We start from the raw sequence: 20353 nt of genomic DNA, 5'->3' as shown, positions 1-20353 counted from the left end.
GTTGTTTACAGGTTTAACATAAATCTGACTAACAAATATAACATAAGTTATGACACCTCCATTGGACAGGGACTAAGGAGGTTCTCAATAAATGTGTTTTGAATGAATCAACCAATATTCACCACTTTTCATCATGTGTCTCTTTTTCAGAAACGCATACTAACCAGTGGGAAAGCTTGCCTAAGTGATTGTTGTCATACTGACACAGACCCAATAAATAATTCTATTCATGGAATTTCATCAGCTTAATAAGGAAAGATTAAATGAAACATCACTAGAACTGTGTAAAAGTTGCAATGTCTGCATTTATCAGCAAGTACTAATTTAGTGAAGGTCCATTCTAAAAAGCCTTTTTTTCAATAAAGACACTTATATTAATATAACAACTAGTTTTAAATTATTATTCTTTCAGAGTGGCAGGTACTAATCGATGTTTAATGTTTATTTTTCTTTATTTTATGTAGGCCCATAAGGCCTTTTAAAATAAAAATAAGTTGTATAATGTACATTAATCTTTACCCACAAATTAATAATATTTATTATAATGATTTTTGGAAAGGTAATTTAAGAAAACAATAAAACCAAGACTCATAGATGACTTCTTTTTAGTAGTAATCATTTTCTGTTAACTTGAATGGGTATATATAAATTCTATGGTCTTAAAAATTGAAAAACTAATGCTTCAATTGTCCTTGATTTGTGACTTTATATTGCTAGAGTGTATGCTCAATTACAGTCAGTCAAAACTAAATATATCTTGTGCTTTGGGAATTCAAAAATAGAAAATAACTTTATTACTTTCTGAAAAGTTTAAACATAAAGAGACAGCCTTTTATGTTTTTGATCAGGAATTTTTGTCCTCAAACTTAGTAGAACTAAAAATTCATAGAGGGTTTTGATAAAAATATAGATGTCCAAACCCTGCCTTCAGAGATTCCAAAAGAGAGGACAAAAAGGTATCCTGAAAACTTCAGTTTTGAGAAGTTCCTCATATGATTCTGACTTAGGTAATCAAACCACACTTTGTCAAATGCTCAACAAATGTAGTAAGTACCATAGCTGAAAATCTTAGAATCTTCTGGGAATTTGTAGTTTCTGGAGATTATTATGGCCAAAGAAAGACTAAAGTTGTATAAAACCATATTTAGATGAAGAGACGCCAATAACTTATCTTACACTAAAAATATAGTTGGACTAGCTTTTATGAACTTTCCAATCTATGTCTAGAAAAAAGTGTGATATGGGAGAATTATTCTCAATTTACATAAGAGTGGAAGAGCTTAGCATCTAATTTTATTACATCTCTTGAGAACCAGAATTATTTTGTTTTATATTTGAGTTTCTTATTTTGTATATTAAAATATGGTCAAATTTTAAAAATTTACTCATATTGGAAATAAAATTAATTTCCAAGATCCACCTCTGAATTTTAAAATAAATATGTTAATGATATCTTAAATGAAGTAATATTTGGTTGTTTTCATTTAGTTATAAGAGGTTTATTTAATATATATACCAACATATAGAGTGGCCTGACGATGCTTTTTAAATATATACATTTTCTATTTAATAATTTATTAGAATTTTATACCATATGTACTATTAAAGTTCCTAAATATTTTGATGTTCCATACACAAGAACATAAATTATTTATATGTGGATTGCTTTGTCATTTTAATTTTTTAAATCTGCTTTCATAGAGCTTATGTTCTATTTTCTTTTTGAAACAAGGGGAGAATCTCACTCTATATATACTTCATACATAGAAAGAAATGTGATACTGCATTTTTAATTTCTGTATAACTTATCTAAATTCTGTTCTTTTTCAATATAAAATAAGAAATCACAATTTTATTGGTAATAGCATCTACCTTTTTTCAAATGTATAACAGAAAAAGGCAGATAAATATATTCAATTGTATATACACAAGCTGGGAAAATTTCTCATGGTGCTAAGGATGTCTCTTCACCTGAGGGAAGTTTTATGTCATACAACTAAAAATAGTTTTATATTTAATTATTCTTATGTTTCATTTGAAAGGTATAAGTTGTTCTACTTAATTTAGTGTTCAGTGAATAATGAATTAAACAACCTTCCCGAGAATTCCCTTGTTATTTTAAAAGAGATGCTTGATATTGTAGCCCTTTCTTATTTGAAAATGTTTTTACATGAACATCCTTTGGTTAGGCAGCAAAAACTTAATCTTTTGTTAAAAAGCAAAAAATATATAAATGTTAAACATACAGGAGTATATTACCAAATACATTGTTTTTGTCACTAAATAGAACACCCATATTTTCTTTTGATCACCTAATAATAGTAATTATACCTTAGAGTATAGCTGCATTTTAACTGAAGAAAGAGAAGAAATTTATTGGAACAAAATAAATGTCGATAATTTGTTGATGGGAGATATTTCTATTAAGTTTCTTCTGTTCATCTCTCTGGATTTCAATGCTCTGTTTTGAAATGGTATTATCCATTTTTTTTTAAACAGCTCCTCTTACTGGCTCACACTATCTATTCAAAACATATTACATATGTCTTATATGAGAAATTCTCTAAAATCTACATTAATTAATAATTTTGATCATATGACTAACTTTCTAACATATTTAATAGCTATTTGAATAGTTATTGTCTTCCTGTCTTGATAATAGGAACTTTTCAACTCTCTTCCAGAGATTGGTGTTCCTTCATCTGAAAGTAGTTCTTTCTGTTAAGAAATTGAGAAATGTATCAACAAAATCAATCCCATATAAACTTTTCTTTTAATAATTCTTAGGCTTTATCCAAGAATACCTTGGACAAAAGCTGAAACCAAAACAAACAAACAAACAAACAAACAAAATCAACTTGGGTAGAGTCCAGTAATCTGTCTTTTAACAACTCCCCAGATAAACCTCATTTATGCTAAATTTTGAGAACCAGTGTTTTGACATACGTTGACTTCTGCTATGATTTTAATATGTCCCCCCACAATTTATGTGTTGGAAACTTAATCCCCAATGTGACAGTGTTGGGAGATGAGGTTCGTTGAGAGGTGTTTAGGTCTTGAGGGCTCTGTCTCCACGAATGGAAGCCAGAAAAGGCTTTCAGGAGCGGGCTGTCTTCGACCTTCCAGTCATGTGATGACACAGAAGGAGGCCCTTACCAAATATAGATGCATTATTCTTGGACTTCCCAGCCCCTAGAACTGGGTGCCAATAATTTTTTTTATTTTTCTAATAAATTACCCATTTGTATATACTATACTCAGTATAGTATTTCATTACAGCAGTACAAATGAACTAAAATGACTTCCATTAAAGTGTTTCTCTAGAAAGGCAAGTGAAGAACAGACCCACTGTGAAATAATACTCATTAGTCTAAATATTGTGAGATTCTTGGAAAATGAAACATCACACTCTAAACTGTAAAGAAAATTAGCGTACTGTAAGAGGATCATGAGTAAGAATATGCTAGTTTTTCATAAATAATTATCAAATGTTAAATCATAAAGAAGACTAATTGTAAGTTTGTTTAAGTTCTGAAATGAAAAAAATCTAATGAAATGAAAAATACATAATTAAAATTCTAGAGGCGATTTGCTGATTTATTTGAATTTTTGAGGGATTTTGTAGCCTTTACATGACAAGTCTATTGTGATAAATTTGCAAAGTCACATCACTTTCTTGTGCTCGTCTACTTATAACTCTTTGTAACGTGGCTTGGCAGGTCAGCCCATTAAGATATGGAATCTTGTTTCACACTTTATGTATCTGGGCTGACTTTACCACTATGCTAGGCTGATAAAAAGTGGTGTAAGTGATGCTGTCTAATTTCTACAGTCTAGACTTTAGAAGACATTTGCCTTTTGAAGTGCAATTTTGATATTGCCATAACAAGAAAGCCATTCTAGCCCACTGAAAGGATAGGATACCCAAGGTATCCCAAGTGACTGCCAGGTATGTAAGTTAGGCCACCTTATATATTGCAGTACATCCAACATTCTGCTTAATCCCACTATTTGAGCTAGTCAAGCTAAACCAGCAGAGGTCAAACAGTAGAACCAATGTAGTTTAAATACCTCACCAAATTTCATGTTGAATTGTAACCTCCAACACTAGATGTGGGGCCTGGTAGGAGGTGATGGGATCATGAAGGCATATTTGTCATTAATGGTTTAGGGCCATCCCTGTAGTGCTGTCCTCACCATAGTGAGTTCTTGCAGGATCTGCACTGTTGAAAAGTGTGTGGCATCTTCCCCCTCACTCTCTCTTGCTCCTACTCTTTCCATGTGAGGCACCTGCTCTCACTTTGCCTTCTGCCATGACTGTAAGCTTTTTGAGGCTCTCACCAGAAGCAGATGCTGGCACTCTGCTTCTTGTACAGACGGGAGAACCATGAGCTCATTAAAAGCCTTTTCTTATAAATTACTCAGCCACAAGTATTTCTTTACAGCAACACAATAATCAGTCTAACATAAGAACTTTAAGAAATAATAAATTGTTCTAGTTTTAAGCCATCATGTTTGAGATGATTTGTTATTTAGTAGTAGAAATCTGATACTATTATAAACACAAACTTATTTACACGTTTGTGTTTCTCTCATGACTAAGACAGAAATATAACAGTGGAATTCTAATGCAAAACGCAGTTTCAAACATATGGGAATTATAATCCAATCCAAACTATGAAGGTTATGTATTTTTAAACAATGTGGAATGCCTTATACCAATGACGTTAAAAAATAAGAACAGGGTCAGGCGCAGTGGCTCACGCCTGTAATCCCAGTACTTTGGGAGTCCAAGCCGGGCGGATCAGGAGGTCACGAGATCGAGACCATCGTGGCTAACACGGTGAAACCCCGTGTCTACTAAAAAAAAAAAAAAAAAAAAAAAAAATGCAGAAAATTAGCTGGGCGTGGTGGCGGGCACCTGTAGTTCCAGCTACTCCTACTCCTACTCCGGAGGCTGAGGCAGGAGAATGGCGTGAACCCGGGAGGCGGAGCTTACAATGAACCAAGATCGCACCACTGCACTCCAGCCTGGGCAACAGAGTGAGACTCTGTCTCAAAAATATATAAATAAATGAATAAATAAATAAAACAGATAATAAGAACACACTACTGTGGGGAAAACGCTAGTGAGATCACTAAAACTTGTCAGCAAACACTGGAAGATTATGGAGCATTAGTTCTCCTACTTTTTCTCAATGTTTCAGAAATTCTAATTATGGACAATTTGGATAGGGATACCTCTTATTTGTTAAGTTTTATCATTATAGACATACTACGTCCATGCAAAATGGTCATGGATAAACTTCACTGGGCCGTTTGAATATGGACTAAAGATAAATAATGGAAAGGTAAGTTCAATGTATCCTTTTGAATAAAAACATGTAGAGAGATGAATAAGCCTAGATCCTAAATATATTAATTTATTCAAATTAAAATTAATTAAATTGATGTATTATAATTAACCTATTTCAGCTTAAATGGTTATCTGCCCTCTTTTACTGTTAATTATGTTGCTTCTTTCTGTTGTTTGTTTCACCTTGATGATCTTAAAGGCATTCTTCAAAATCAGGTACTAATACATTCATTTTATGTTTTACTCTGTTGAAAATGTATGCGAAGCATTTTAATTAAAGCTAAAACTAATCTAAGCGAATTTTTAAAATGCACTATCTGAAATGCACTGTCTGAAAAATAATAAATGCACCTCCTTATGATCCCATCTATATCACCAATGTCTTGTTTAAAATACACAGAAAGGTTAATTTCTGCATTTGTTTTATATGATCATTTATATTCAGGTAACCTCAAGTGTTACTTTTAAAATGATATGCCTTATTCATAATTGTCACTTATATTACCAATATTCTTTATCTCAGGATAATTATATTAATATTTATATTGTACAAATTTCAATAAAAGAGAATTTACACAGAAGCGATGTAATGGAGTCATGAATCATGGCATATGCTTCTAACATTTCATAAGAAGCCATATAGTAGAAGTAAAAGAGTGTGATTGTGAAAATCTTTGTGATTATAAATATGGATATGCAGGAGTTTGTGCCTGTCTCCTAGAATAGGCAGAGGATCTATAATGGTATTGTTTGGAGACATTTGTTATTTTGGGAAGTTTACCATGATCTATCACATGAGCTATGCAATCATCTCTTATTGGTGCCTCAAGACATTGTGACTTCTACAGCACATATCAATTGACAAATGTAGAATCGAATATGTAACTATCATAAATTCCTGTATTGTTTGGAGGGCCTACATGGAAAACTGAAACAAAGACATACGTTTTCCTGTGATTCACTGTTATAATTGAAGAGATAGATCAATTACTATATAATGTGATTTGCATCTATCTTGTTTGAACTATACAATACCACAACTATACCTATATGATATCTTGCTCCAATGGTACTTTTTAACATCGATTTGAGCAATTGTGTCAGCCTCCTTTTCAAGCTAGTTCTTCAAGGAAAGCGCTATTCTTAGAATTGAAAAACTTGAAGTTTGTTAATTTTCTCAGATCTACACAATAGAGATGTTCTTACTGATGTCTCTTATATATTTTAATCTTTAAGTCCATTCCCTTGCTCTTGTCTCTGCACGTACTCTAGTCTTGTAAATGCACAACAATGTTGAAAAATTGTTGATTGGGCAATCTTTGGCATTCTTAAATTTAGATTCTGTACCTTTCATTTTTTCCATGGTTCTTAGCCAATCTTCATCTTCATTTCATATATATATATATACATATATATACATATATATATACATATATATATATATATATATATATATATATATATATATCTTGATAAGTTACGATGAAGTGTTGCATACTTAGGAGCTATCTTATCCCGAGTAATTACTCTTAAGGTTTAACCACCAAGTTACACATCACAATGATACAAATGTAGTAATTCTCCATTTGACTCTTCCCATGTTCTCAATGCAAGATTTAAGTAAACCCAAACACAAAGCCTTGAAATTACAAATTACTTATCAATGACTTGCAAGACAAATGAAGAATGTATAACTCCATAGGATGGAAGATATCCCTGAAAATCACAGTAGTGTCACTTAAATATGTCCATTCATTTTTGCTGTGCACTCCTTTGTCAGAGATAGAAGCTTTCGTATGCTCATGGGGATAGGGGAAATATGTCACCCTAGTAAAATTTCAGCTGACTAGAATAATTCACCAATTATAAATACAAAAGAAACCCAAATTTCTGGGACTTCAATGCATAAAATACAAGATGATAGAAATAAACATTCTTATGAAAGCACTATTTTAAATTCAAGAATGAAAATTTTCAGTGGAAATATGCTGAGACTTGAAGAGTAGTGACAGAGTGACTTAATGAAGGTAAGATCATTCCATTCTTTGCTTCTGACAAAAAGCATACTGGGTTTTCCTCCAAGTCTCCAGTCATGCACTTGATTACTCATTCTGAGTACCATAGTCTCAGCAATGTTCTCTTCAGAACATTAGATCCAGCCTAATCAAAGACTTCTGACCAAGGAGGACTTCACACTTCCCTTGATTTGACTAAACTTTATATGGACTTCTTCCTCCTTCTAGTCCCCTGACCTCCCTTTTACCTGGTCTAGACAATATCCAAATGACCACAGCAGTCCCTCTTCTCCCTCTTACAGCATTTCCTTTAGAAAACTTGTAATTGCACATTCTTTCTCTGCTCCTTTGAGATGTACATATTTTTATAATCATGTTCATGCTTTACAAGTCAAGGCTGCCTTTCTTGAGAACCTGGGACCCATTCCTCTGAAAAATAATCATCAAATGAGTTAGAATCACCTCTGGGAAAGGATATGAGACTGACTGTGGGAGGTGCATTGTTCCAAATCACAAAACTACCTGCTGTCATGAAGTTATAAGAAATTTGATGTTTCTTTTGGGTAAGGACAATTAGCAAACACAGATGGCTTATGATACCTTCCACTCTATCTCCTCAAATATCCTGCCCTTTATTTAAACAGAATTGAATTGAGAATGCATGCTGGTATCTATGCCTATTGCAATATCCTTGAACAAATTCTCCCTGACTTGTTTGGTTTTATCTGATACAATTTTTGCTTTGACACTGCAAAACAGTTTGTTGTTGACTATGGCTTCTTATGACAATTAGTCTCTGTATATGTACCTATTAAAAAAAACCCATACATCAAACATCACGTTCTACAGCATAAACATATACAATTTCTACTCATCAAATAAATAAATAGAAACCCAACAGTAATCAGATGGAGAGTAGAAAGAAAATAAAATAAATCCAATTGTATTATTTATGGGTAAACACTAGGATGAACTAGAGCTTCATTGTTTAGGCATAATAGAACTTTATCAATGGATATTTGAGGAGACAATATTATGACTAAATTCTATATGCCACAAATAAGTTATTTATGTGTGAATGTAATATAAGATACAATATCAGATATGAAATGGCAAATACACATTCTAGCTGTATAAATGATTTATCCAAACTTAAAATAAAAATACTCATGAATAGGCTAGTTGTGAGAACCAAAGTAAGCTCATTCTTGAACAGAATCTTAATATATTCTGTAAATATATTGCTAGTAATAAAATTTTTAAAAACCCTGTTATCTTGTTTAGTTCTACATGAGACAACAGTAAGTGCATAATAAAACTTATTTCTCTACTATAATTCCAGTAAGAATAAACTTATTTTGTAATTTTAACATATAATTATGTTCTAATATGCCTTTATCCTGGAGGGAAAGGATCGGATTTTAGGGATTTCGGGATTACTAATGGGAATAAAATAAGATATGTAAGTGAGAATTTGAGAAGGATAGAATTTTGAGTTGAAAAATAGTTGTTGTAGTTACCTATTGTTTTGTAACAAAATTTTGCAAAAGCTAAGTGGCTTAAAAGTAAATGTATTACCATCTTCATTGTCCTTAGGGTTGGCTGAACTCCACTGAACCGTTCCTGCCTAGAGTTTCTCACATAATTAACTCACATACATGGCTAGTAGGGGCTAACTGTTACCTGGGACCTCAGTTGGGATGTCTGCTAGGGCACCCACATTTGACCTCTGCCTTTACTTTGAGCTTATCTGAGCATAGTAGCTGTGTTCTGGGAGGTTGCATCACAAAAATATGCATACCAAGATGAAAGGTCTAGGCAGATGCTGCAGGAATTTATTTTTATTTTACTCATAACTATAGTTCATGCTTTATTTAAACTTAACTGAGTGAATATTTTGTAAAAATGGTAAAACATATAAAGGAAAGGGAGAAAGTGGAGCCTAATCAATGAATAGATATGATTTACCTCCTACTGAAAAATAATTATTGCAGAATATTTTATTATAATTATCCTAACAAAAGGAACAAGAGTGATTTTTGAAAATTTTATTAGTCATTACTCTATAGAGATGCAGATTTGATGCAACAGGCATAATAGTTTTACATATTTTTACATCCTCACTGTAGGATATAGAAAAGTAATGATAAAGTTATTTCTCTAAGAAACACAGGTGTAATTTAAGGCAAAACTTTATTATTTTTGGTGCTTTTATATTTATTTTTTCTTATTGCTTAAGTGTTATAACCTATATATTTTTGAATAATCATATTTTCATGTATTTTACTGTTTTATCTGATGCTTTTTTTAAGGAGTATATAATTCATTAAATATATACTTATAAATTAGTAGGGAATTAGGTTTTTTTTTCAGTGTACAATGGAAGAGTCATATTCACGAAGTTGTGCAATCATCACTATCTAATACCATATCATTTTCCATAACCCAGAAATAAACCCCTTGTCCATTAGCAGTAACCGTTTCCTCCCTCATTTTTTTATCCTTTGAAAAACACTAGTCCATCTTTTGTATGAATTTGTCTATTACGGAAATTTTCTAACACTGAAAATATACAATATGTGGCCTTTAGTCTGGAGTCTTCCTCTGAGCATAGGTTGATCTGTGTTGTAGCTTGTAGCATGTAACTACACTTCATTATCTTTTACAACTAAATAATGTTTCATTGTATAGATATTTCAAATCTTGTTTATGTATTCGACAGATGATGGACATTTAGGCTGTTTTCAATTTTTGACGATTATAAATAATGCTACTATGAATATTAATGTAAAAGTTTTTGTGAAAATGTTTGTTTTGAATTATCCTGCTGGGTCATAGACACAATTCTGTGTTTAACTTTTTGAGAAACATCTAAACTGTATTTCAAAGTGGCTGCACCATTTTTTACATTTTCATTGGTGATGTTATGAGGGTTCCAATTTCTTCACCACATTATTTCCTAGCTTTATGATTATAGTTATTCAGGTGGTAATATCTCAATGTGGCTTTGATTTGCTTTTTCCTCATAATGAATGATGTTGAGTATCTTTTCATGTATTTATGGGACAGTCCACATATATACACATATATATGGGTGTGTATATATATACTTATATATTATACATTACTTTGTATATATAATATATTACTTTGTATATATTATATATATATTACTTTGTGTATATATTAGTTTGAATATATTATATATTATTATATATAATATATATACACATATATACACACACCCATATATATATACACACATATACACACACACACACACACACACGCATACATAGGATTCAAGTTGATATTTCTCCAAATAGTGGAAATATACACTTGAAATATTTGTTCATTTAAATTGGGTTACCTTTTTACTGTTGAACTGTAAGAATTCTTCAAATATTCTGGATACTAGACTTTCATTAAATATATAATTTGAAGGTATTTTCACCCATTCTGTAGCTTGTCTTTTCACCTTCTTGGTAGTCCTTTGAAGCCCAAGTTTTTTTGTTTGCTTGTTTTGATGAAGCCAAATTTTTCTTTTTGTTGCTCAAGCTAAATATCATATCTAACAAAGCACTGCCAAATTAATGATTATAAATATTTACAGTTTTTTTCTAAGAGTTTTATAGTTTTAAAGCTTACATTTGGGTCTGTGATCCATTTGGGTTTAACTTTTGTATATGGCGTGAGGTAGAGGTTTAACTTCATACTTTAGCACGTAGATACCCTGTTTCCCCAGCACTGTATGTTAGAACAACTATTCTTTTCCCACTGAGTTTTCTTGACACCCTTTTCAAACCACAGCTGAGCATAAATATGGGCTTATTCATGAGCTCTCAATTCTATGTTATTGATCTATATGTCTATTCTTATGCCAGTACCACATAATCTTGATTGCTGAAGCTTCGTAGAAAATGTTTAAATGAGAACATTTAAGTCCTCCATCTATATAACCCAGCCTCAGATATCAGACTGAATCACCTGTATTCCATTCTATTGATCAAAAGTGAGTCATATGACCAGACCAGGGTCAATTGGAAGAGATTACATGAGGGAATAAATACAAGGAACATGAGTCCTTAAGGGTTATATTTGCAAACTACCTCTGAACAGAAGAGTAGCTGCAGAGAAGTTTCCCTAAGACAGTAGATTTCCAAATGTGGAGGCCATACATTTTTTTCTTTTTTCTTTTCTTTTCTTTTCCTGTTTTTTTTTTTTTTTTTTCTTTTTTGGTTAGTATGTTCATGGACTTAAGATCATTGAAGAGTATTGCTTGAGACTACAAATAATGGAGAAGACATTTTTACACCTTCAAAGCTCAATATAGTGTTGTTGTTTATATTGCTGTTTGTTTTGTCTTGCTCTTAACAGATAGAATCACAATAAAGATAGACATGATCATCTGTAATTACCTGGCACCATATGGCACCATGTAAGTTCCAAGTTTTTTTTTCAGAGCCTTAGGGGAAAAAGTGGCTTTCTTAAAATACATTAATTAATTAATTAAACTTTATACTACCTCTGAGAAGTTGCCAAAAATATATATTTAATTCAATGTAATTATAAAAATATGATGATGTGAAATTTCTTAAAGAAAGTAAAACAAAAAAACAAACAGAAAAACCCTCCCAAACTATTGCTATCTTGTAAAAAATAAAAAGCCCTCTAACATAAAATTGAATAGCAACAATGGTTTGAAATGCATTGATACAAATATCCACTAGAAAAAATAGGGAGATTTGAGGGTTAAAATCGCATTGATTCTTTTTTTAACACCAGTATTGAATTTAGATATGTTTTCTTTGCCCAAATAATATTTAGGGAAATATAGGTTATCATTACACTAAAGTATTAATATTATTAAAATTTTTTAAAATACTAAATTGACATAATATTATTTACTTAAAATGATCAAGAAAAAGTCACATTACAAAAATATTAGTAACATGATATTATTTATGTGGACTGGAAATTCCACCAATTAATATTTCAGTTAAATACGTAAAAGAAGACAAAAACATAATCAGATTAGGGTTTGGGTGGTGTGGGCAAAAGTTTAAAAAACATACTAGCTTCAGATAATTATCTGAATAATTAATTATTGGGGAGACAAGAAAAAGCAAAGTTTGATAAAATGTGCAACAAAGCTATTTAACATTTAAACTATGAAAAATATAAATAATTACCATATTTCTATCCAAGGGTCAGCAAGGAGACCTAATGAGAAACAGTGATTGAGGTGGTCAGAAATCCAGAGGAGTGTGAAGTCGTGAAGTCAGGTGGAAAACAGCTTTAAGAGAAGTAAGAACTATGCTGGATGTCATGAACAGGACACTTACTTGATGAAGCTGATTTAACATTTCGGAAAAAAAAAAAAATGATGAGGTTCAAAATGGGCATTCGAAGCAAATAGGAGAGATTTTCCAGAAGAAAGACAGAAAACTAGAAATAATTATTTCTAATTTAAGATGAAACCAGGGAATGAGATATTAACAGAAACAATTGAGAGTTTAAAACTCTGTTTTACTCTGTTTTACTTTTTAAAATGTGGAATAAAATCTGTTTTGTGCATGTAATAACTAACAAAATACTAAGATGTGAAAACAAAATTAAAAGAATTCCAAAATTTAAAAATATGTTAGAAATTATCAATAGATTAAATAAGAATACAGCTACACATTTCTATTTTGAAGACAGTTTAATAATAGCATAAATATTTATTAAATACATTATTGAATTAAAAATTCTGTGTAATACGTATCACACATATATTTTTCAAATTATAATAAAGCATAATAATTTTATTTTCAGGAAATATATGGCTATGTTGTTAAAAGATATATTCAAATATGTATATATACACGTTATTTTCCTTATTTAATTTATTGTCACCTACTACTTCTCAAGATTGTCATACTGACATAGCCTTGGATTTTAAAAGTTGAAACTTTGAGGGCATTCCATTGTTTTGTTTCTTGTCTGTCTAACCTAGCTAATTATATTTGCTACTCTAAGTTAATTAAAACTCTCTCTTTATGAAAATAATTTGTTTACTCTAACCACACAGCAACTGGGTTTACTGCTTTATCCTTTGCTTTTTTCAAAATACATCTGTATTATTATGCAGACTTTGAACATAGCAGGGATCATTGCTTAAATGGTGACCTATTGTTGTTGCATATTTTTTAGTATACGTTAGTGTATCTTGTTCATTTTTTGATTAAAATCAATGCAATTGAAGATATCTTTAGTGTACCCAGGTCAAGTTTCCTTTGCAATATGTTTTCATCTTTTTATTCTAACTTATTCTGATTCTAAAAATATATATATGTTTGTATCAGAAATTATCCAAATTTGTTGTACTCATACATTGATCAAAAACCTGGACAGAACTGTTCAGAACTGAACAGAACTGTTAGAAATAATTTGCGGATGACAAGATCTTCAGAAGTTTCAAGTGCCTCATCAAGTTAGGTTGTGCATATACTATTCATTTCTATGCTATTTCATTTCCCAAAGAGGGAAACAGCACAACTTTTGAAAAAGGTGAAAGTGCTTTACTCTGGCCAATCAACAATTTTCAGAAGCTATTCTATACAATCATGATGATTTGATATAAGATGGTTCTTTTTTCTCCTCATATCATCACTAAGGGAGTGAGAATGAGGGTTTGCTGATATATTCTACACCTTAGCACATGGAAAACAATTTTGGCACAAAAATGTACTGCTAGGAAACAGTCCTTTACAGTAAATCACTCACCTAGAATATGCTGAACACTTTTATATGTATTTCTAAAACTTGAGAAAAGTGAGTTTTATAAAAATAATGAAATGTAAGGATTATATTTTAGGGATTGATGTGGCCACGATGATTATTAGTAAGAGAGCTGCTGACTTACTATATTAATCAATATATTAGTTCATTTTTGCAGTTAAGGTACCTGCATACATTCAATTTTTTTTTAACTGTTTGTTGTAAAAATTATAGTAAAAATTTATTAGGCCTTGACAAATGCTGGGAAAAGATAGGAAGAGGACACCATTCAAGACAATCAAAAATCATTTACAGCCACTCCATTTCCCTGTGCTCTCTTATTCAAAACATATTGCTTCCAAGAAGTGAAGTTTGAGTATCATATAGTGGTATGGTTTGGCTGTGTCCCCACCCAAATCTCATCTTGAATTGTAGCTCCCATAATCCTCATGTGTCCTGGGAGGGAACTGGTGGGAAGTAATTGACTCATGGGGGCAGATTTTTCCCACACTGTTCTGATAGTCAATGAGTCTCGTGATCTGACGGTTTTACAAAGGGCAGTTCCCCTGTACACACTGTCTCTTCTTTGTCACCATTTAAGATGTGCCTTTTCTCCTCCTTTACCTTCCAACATGACTGTGAGGCCATCCCAGCTATGTGGAACTGCTAGTCCATTAAACCTCTTTTTCTGCATAAATTACCCAGTCTTGAGTTGTCTTTATTAGCAGTATGAGGACGGACCAATAAATATAGGTAACCTCATGGTTCTAAATGTTGTGTATCTCTCCAATATACCTAATGTGTTTCTTTATTTTGGTATCTCCTGTGTTGCTTTGCACAGTGGTTCCACATTCGTTCAATAAATATTTCATTAAGTGTGAGATAATATAGCAATAATAATTTGATACAAATTTTCTCACTTTTTAAGTCAGAAGGAAAAGATAATTCCATTCTAGGGAATTTTCTTAAGATAATTGAGTACAACTGTATAAAAGAGTACATTCATTTATTTGAAGAAAAATCAAAACGGGACTTAGAATGAAAGAATAAACATAAAAATGAATTCCAGTTCGCTTTCTTAAACTAATTTTCTGTTATTTAAGAAATATTCCATTTCTCATATCACTAATCTGACCACTAATATTCAAGTTCTTCCATCTTAGCAAACAACCATGTTAAATACTTCACAGAGAAAAATGCATGAAATCAGAAGAAAACTATCTCACTTTCCCATAATTCTCACTAATTTCTTCAATCCTATTACTATATCTTCTTTCTTACATTATAGTAAAAATTGCCTGTACTTCTTTATGCGGTTACTATGTTCAGTTTTGCTCTGCATCTTCTCTCTTTTAAACATTTAAAACACTTCACAACTGCAAGCAGTCCTTTTTATTCCATTAATACTTTGCCCAACTTTATTTCCATTATTTTCCTAGACAAAGATGACAAAATATCATCCTCTATTGATTTCATTCCAGTTTTGCTTCATGTTTATGCTCCCTTTCATATTTCCTTTTCAGAAATATTTGTCTTTAGTCATCATTTCTATTTCCATAATTCTCATTCTTTTCTTCATCCATTCCAAATGTCTCTCATCTTCACAGAGATTACCTAGGTTATTATTATAAACATGACTAATGCTAAAAATCTAATTTCTGTCTACATTTCTATGTCAGTAAAAATTGTTTCCTGAAAATGAGAGAAACCATATGTGGCTAAAATGAGGAGACAAATACTTTATTAAGAAGTCTTTGGGGCTGGGCGTGGTGACTCACGCTTGTAATCCCAGGACTTTGGGAGGCTGAGGTGGGTGGATCATGAGGTCAGCAGTTCAAGACCAGCTTGGCCAACATGGTGAAACCCCATCTCTACTACAAATACAAAACTTAACTGGGCATGGTGGTGGGTACCTGTAATCCCAGCTACTCAGGAGGCTGAGGAAGGAGAATCGCTTGAACCTGGGAGGCAGAGGTTGCAGTGAGCTGAGATCATGACACTGCACTCCAGCCTGGACAACAGAGAGAGACTCTGTCTCAGAAAAAAAAAAAAAAAAAGAAGTCTTTGATAGTTCAGATAATAACTGATAAGGGGTCTTGACACATGACTTCAAACAATAACCAAAATGTCTCATCAGAATATCTCCTTGAAGAAATTGCTTTTACTAACCATAGCATTAATGCTGCACCCTGGCCAGAGACAACAATGGGAAAACACTCCTTGTTGCTACTGTAGCATCACTGACACTGCAACCTAAGAATAGAATCTTGCTGGAACTGCCATTGTTTCGAGAATGAAATTTATGTTGTTCTGAAATCTTTGTGTCGCAAGTTTATTTGAAGCCCAAACTAAGATCACCTGCTTGTCAACTCTACTAGGCCAAGTGTCCATACTCATTCTTCAATAGTTCTGGAAGCGTGTCTATCTGGACTTATCTGTTCCATTGTGGGAAGAAGTCTCTACTTCATAGAAGTAGTTGTGATCAGTTACTTTAATTAGATGATAGATATTCCAGGCACTGCCATTGGGTGTTAAAAAGAACAAAGAAAGAAAGTAAAAGGGAAAAAAATACTATAACCCTCATTTTCCAAGAAAAAAGGAAACATATCTTCTAATATTTACATATAAAAATGGTTCATATTTAGAATAATTCATACATGATTCATAATATTGGTTACACTTTCTCCAGCTCTCCAGAAGGAAGAATGTGCAAAGACGTAATTCATTTTTGAACTAAACTCAAAACGTAGGCTATACTAAAGATGACTATTGTTTCTCCAAGGTGGTCAAAGCCCATCTTAATATTCTGTAATTTATGGATTACATTATTATGTAATTATCTCTAATATACTATGTATAAAATTGATAGACGATAAATGGGAAAAGTATTCTCTAATATAAACAATATTTTTTAACCCAGCAAAGAAAAAATAAGACCTATTAATCTTAACGTCATCACCTGGTAAGGAAGTTATAGTCTATGACTGACTTCCTCAACTTTTTATTTCATAGTATCCATAAACTTTAGTTTTATCATTAACTAATCATTATTCTTTACCAAATAATATGATTGAAACTTTGCTTTTGAGGGCTCTAAACCTTCTGTTTCAATTTTCCTATAAAGATGCACTTCCCTTTTTCATTAACTTTTATTACTAGACAGGCAGTACTAAGATAAAAAGAGGCTATGTCTTTAACTCTATACTATTCTCTTTCTTCTGCAGTAAAAAACACATTTTTTCTTGAAAGTGAGAATAGGTTATTTCTGCCAAGATCATCCTCCTTTTTTCCTTGCCCTTGCTTATTTGCCAAAAGAAAGAAAGAAAGAAAGAAAGAAACAAAAAAACTAGCCAGTAATTCAGCTTCAGCTTCTAGTTCAATATAACCCTTGATAAGTCAGCAGGTGGTATATTTCCCCCTAGGGCAATGTGATTTTCAAAACTAAAATTTACAAGAAATTAATTTGGTGCAACGTTGAGTAGACACCATTCCTCTTTCTTGCTTAGGTTCTCAAACCATATATTTTGTCAATAAAAGAAAGATTAATATGGATGAAACTGCAGACTCAGAATGTCTTATCTTTTGTCATAACTAGGTTCAATTGTGTACCATTCTAGTTACTTCTGAGTTATGGAATACACATAAATATAAAAATTAGCCCATTGCCTCCTGCATTTGATATGAAGTCAATTTTTTGGTCAGATACAACATTGTGTTTTATAAAATAGCAGTGATAAAATAATTCAATAAATCAAATGAAGAGAGAACTGAGAAAAGCAGTAACTACAGCAAAATCAAATACAAACCATGAATTAGTGTGTATTGCCAAAACCATAAGAGAAGTTTAATGTAATTTACTTAATAAGTTTAATGTAATCTATTAATGCATAGTTGACTGGATCCCTCCAGAGTATAGCACTTTTTCAGATTATCAACAGAGAAAAGTACTTTTGGGAGGTTAGATGGCCCTTATAGTAGCTATGTCAACTTCAATAAAGAAGATCGTACTGTTATTTCTTGAAAAAAGAACAACAACAGAACAAGTGCTAGATAGCTAGAATGAGCCTGTCTGATATTTACAATGCAATTGATATCATCTACTTAATTACTTGGGTTCTATTCCAATAATCAAGTGGGAACTTTCGCTGAGCTTTTAGTGTATCATAGGATGGGCATATTCTTATATTTTTCACCCACTTTAAAGAGATCATCTTCATCACATTCTCAAATATTTTCATCTTAATTTCTCCAGACATTCTCCACAAGTCCTGATCATCATGAAAAGCCATAAATCAACATAATAAATATTGTTATTAATAAATATCTTTGGAATTAGAGGCCTCACTTTATTTATCTTAAGAGTATGGCTAACTTTTTCCACATGAGATCTGATAATAATTTCGACTTTGCAAGTCATACAAAAATGTATCACAATGATACATCTCTACTACTGTAGTGTGAAAGCAGTCAGAAACAATATATAAACTAATAATAATTGCTGTATTTCAATAGGCCTTATTTACAAATGAAAATCAGAGGACTGGATTTGAGCCACTGGCCATAGTTTGACAACGTTTGACTCAGAATATTACATTACCCTTAACCAAAATCCAACTGCCTTTTGCACTGGCCAAACAAGTATATTAAAAGGAAGTGTGCCACAAGAGTTAGATATTGACATACAAAATAAAACACACACACACACACACACACACACACAAAGAATCTTTACCAAGATCTTACATCTTTCATGAAAATTAACTCAAAATCCATCACAGACCCAAATGTAAATTACAAAACAAAAAAAATCTTAGAAGATAACATAGAAAATCCATGAAATAAAATCTAGAAAATCTAAAAAATGTCCCTGAGTTTGGCAATGACTTTAGATAAAACACCTAAGGCTCATTATGTATTAAGCACTAAAACTGCCCTACTTACAGAGATTCTTATTTCATTTCTCAAGTCCCACTTTTTCTTCAGTGTGTATTCAACTTTCAAATGTAAACATCAAAAATGAAATATCCTGTGAAGCATAATGTTGGAAGTAAGTGGCTACTCACGAAATGTAGTGAGATAAGTAATTAATGGATGAGAACCTGGATCTGTAATGATTCCGATATATATGTACAGACATATAGTATTTACATAGATATACCATCTACATCTGATATATATCATCTATATATCTATATCTGTGTATCTCTATTATCTATCATCTATCTGTCTATCTATCTGTTATCTATCATCTATCTATTATCTTTCTCTTTGCACCAAGGTACAAACTAAAATCAGATACTTCCTATGACTTCACTAAAAAGTCCTATCTGTCACAGTTACAGGGCTAAAAACAACCTTAAAAATTCTTAATTCTGCAGTTGTATTAATAGCTGGACCAATTCAATATGTAGATTCATTAAAGATCTGCTGAAGAATTTAGTGTTCTAGTATACTATGCACGAATATCCCTTTATACAGTAACTGATTATCACTGTCTTCAGTACAAGTATGAGCAGATAACAAATTGTAAATTCCTGTCACTTGTCTTGAGTCATTTTACCACTGATTCCCATTTTATGTAAGTTGTTCTTGGTTGTAAGCACAGAAATTACTTATCCTGATTAGAAGGATTTAAAAAAAAAAATACTGATTGGCTTACAAAATTAATGGGATAGCTAGAGAATTATTCTAGAAAGATACATAGCTTGGGTTTATGACCAAAATCTTTTCACAAAATTGTCTTAGTAAGGAAACCATTGCCGCCTTTTCAGAGCTCTAGATATTGCAGCCGGTTTTACTGCAAATGTCCTACTGATGAATTAACCCTTGACCCTGAAAGCTACCACTAACACCTTCTGTTGCATAAAAATGCTTAAACTCAATACAGCTGCCACTGTTGCTAGAAAGGATAATCTGCCATTGTTGCCAATACTTTTGAATAAAAAAAACATAGTATGTGGCCCTAATTGCAACAACATCAGTTCAGTACTCATGCTATTGGTTAAAGAAAACTAAGGAAGTGTATTGATAGTCATTTTTATATTTTATAATAGGAAGTATATATTGCATTGCCTAAGGCCCAAACTTACAAATGTTTTTAAAGTCCAATAGCCAGAATAATAATAATGTCATGCACATCTTGTTATTATGAATAAACTATCTCTCTCACAAAAATCTGCTTATCAGTAAGTAGAACCACAATCTATCCACTTACCGACGC

This window comes from Macaca fascicularis, chromosome 6 (assembly GCF_037993035.2).
Source record: "Macaca fascicularis isolate 582-1 chromosome 6, T2T-MFA8v1.1".
Classification (NCBI taxonomy): domain Eukaryota; kingdom Metazoa; phylum Chordata; class Mammalia; order Primates; family Cercopithecidae; genus Macaca; species Macaca fascicularis.
This window is presented reverse-complemented; position numbering follows the sequence as displayed.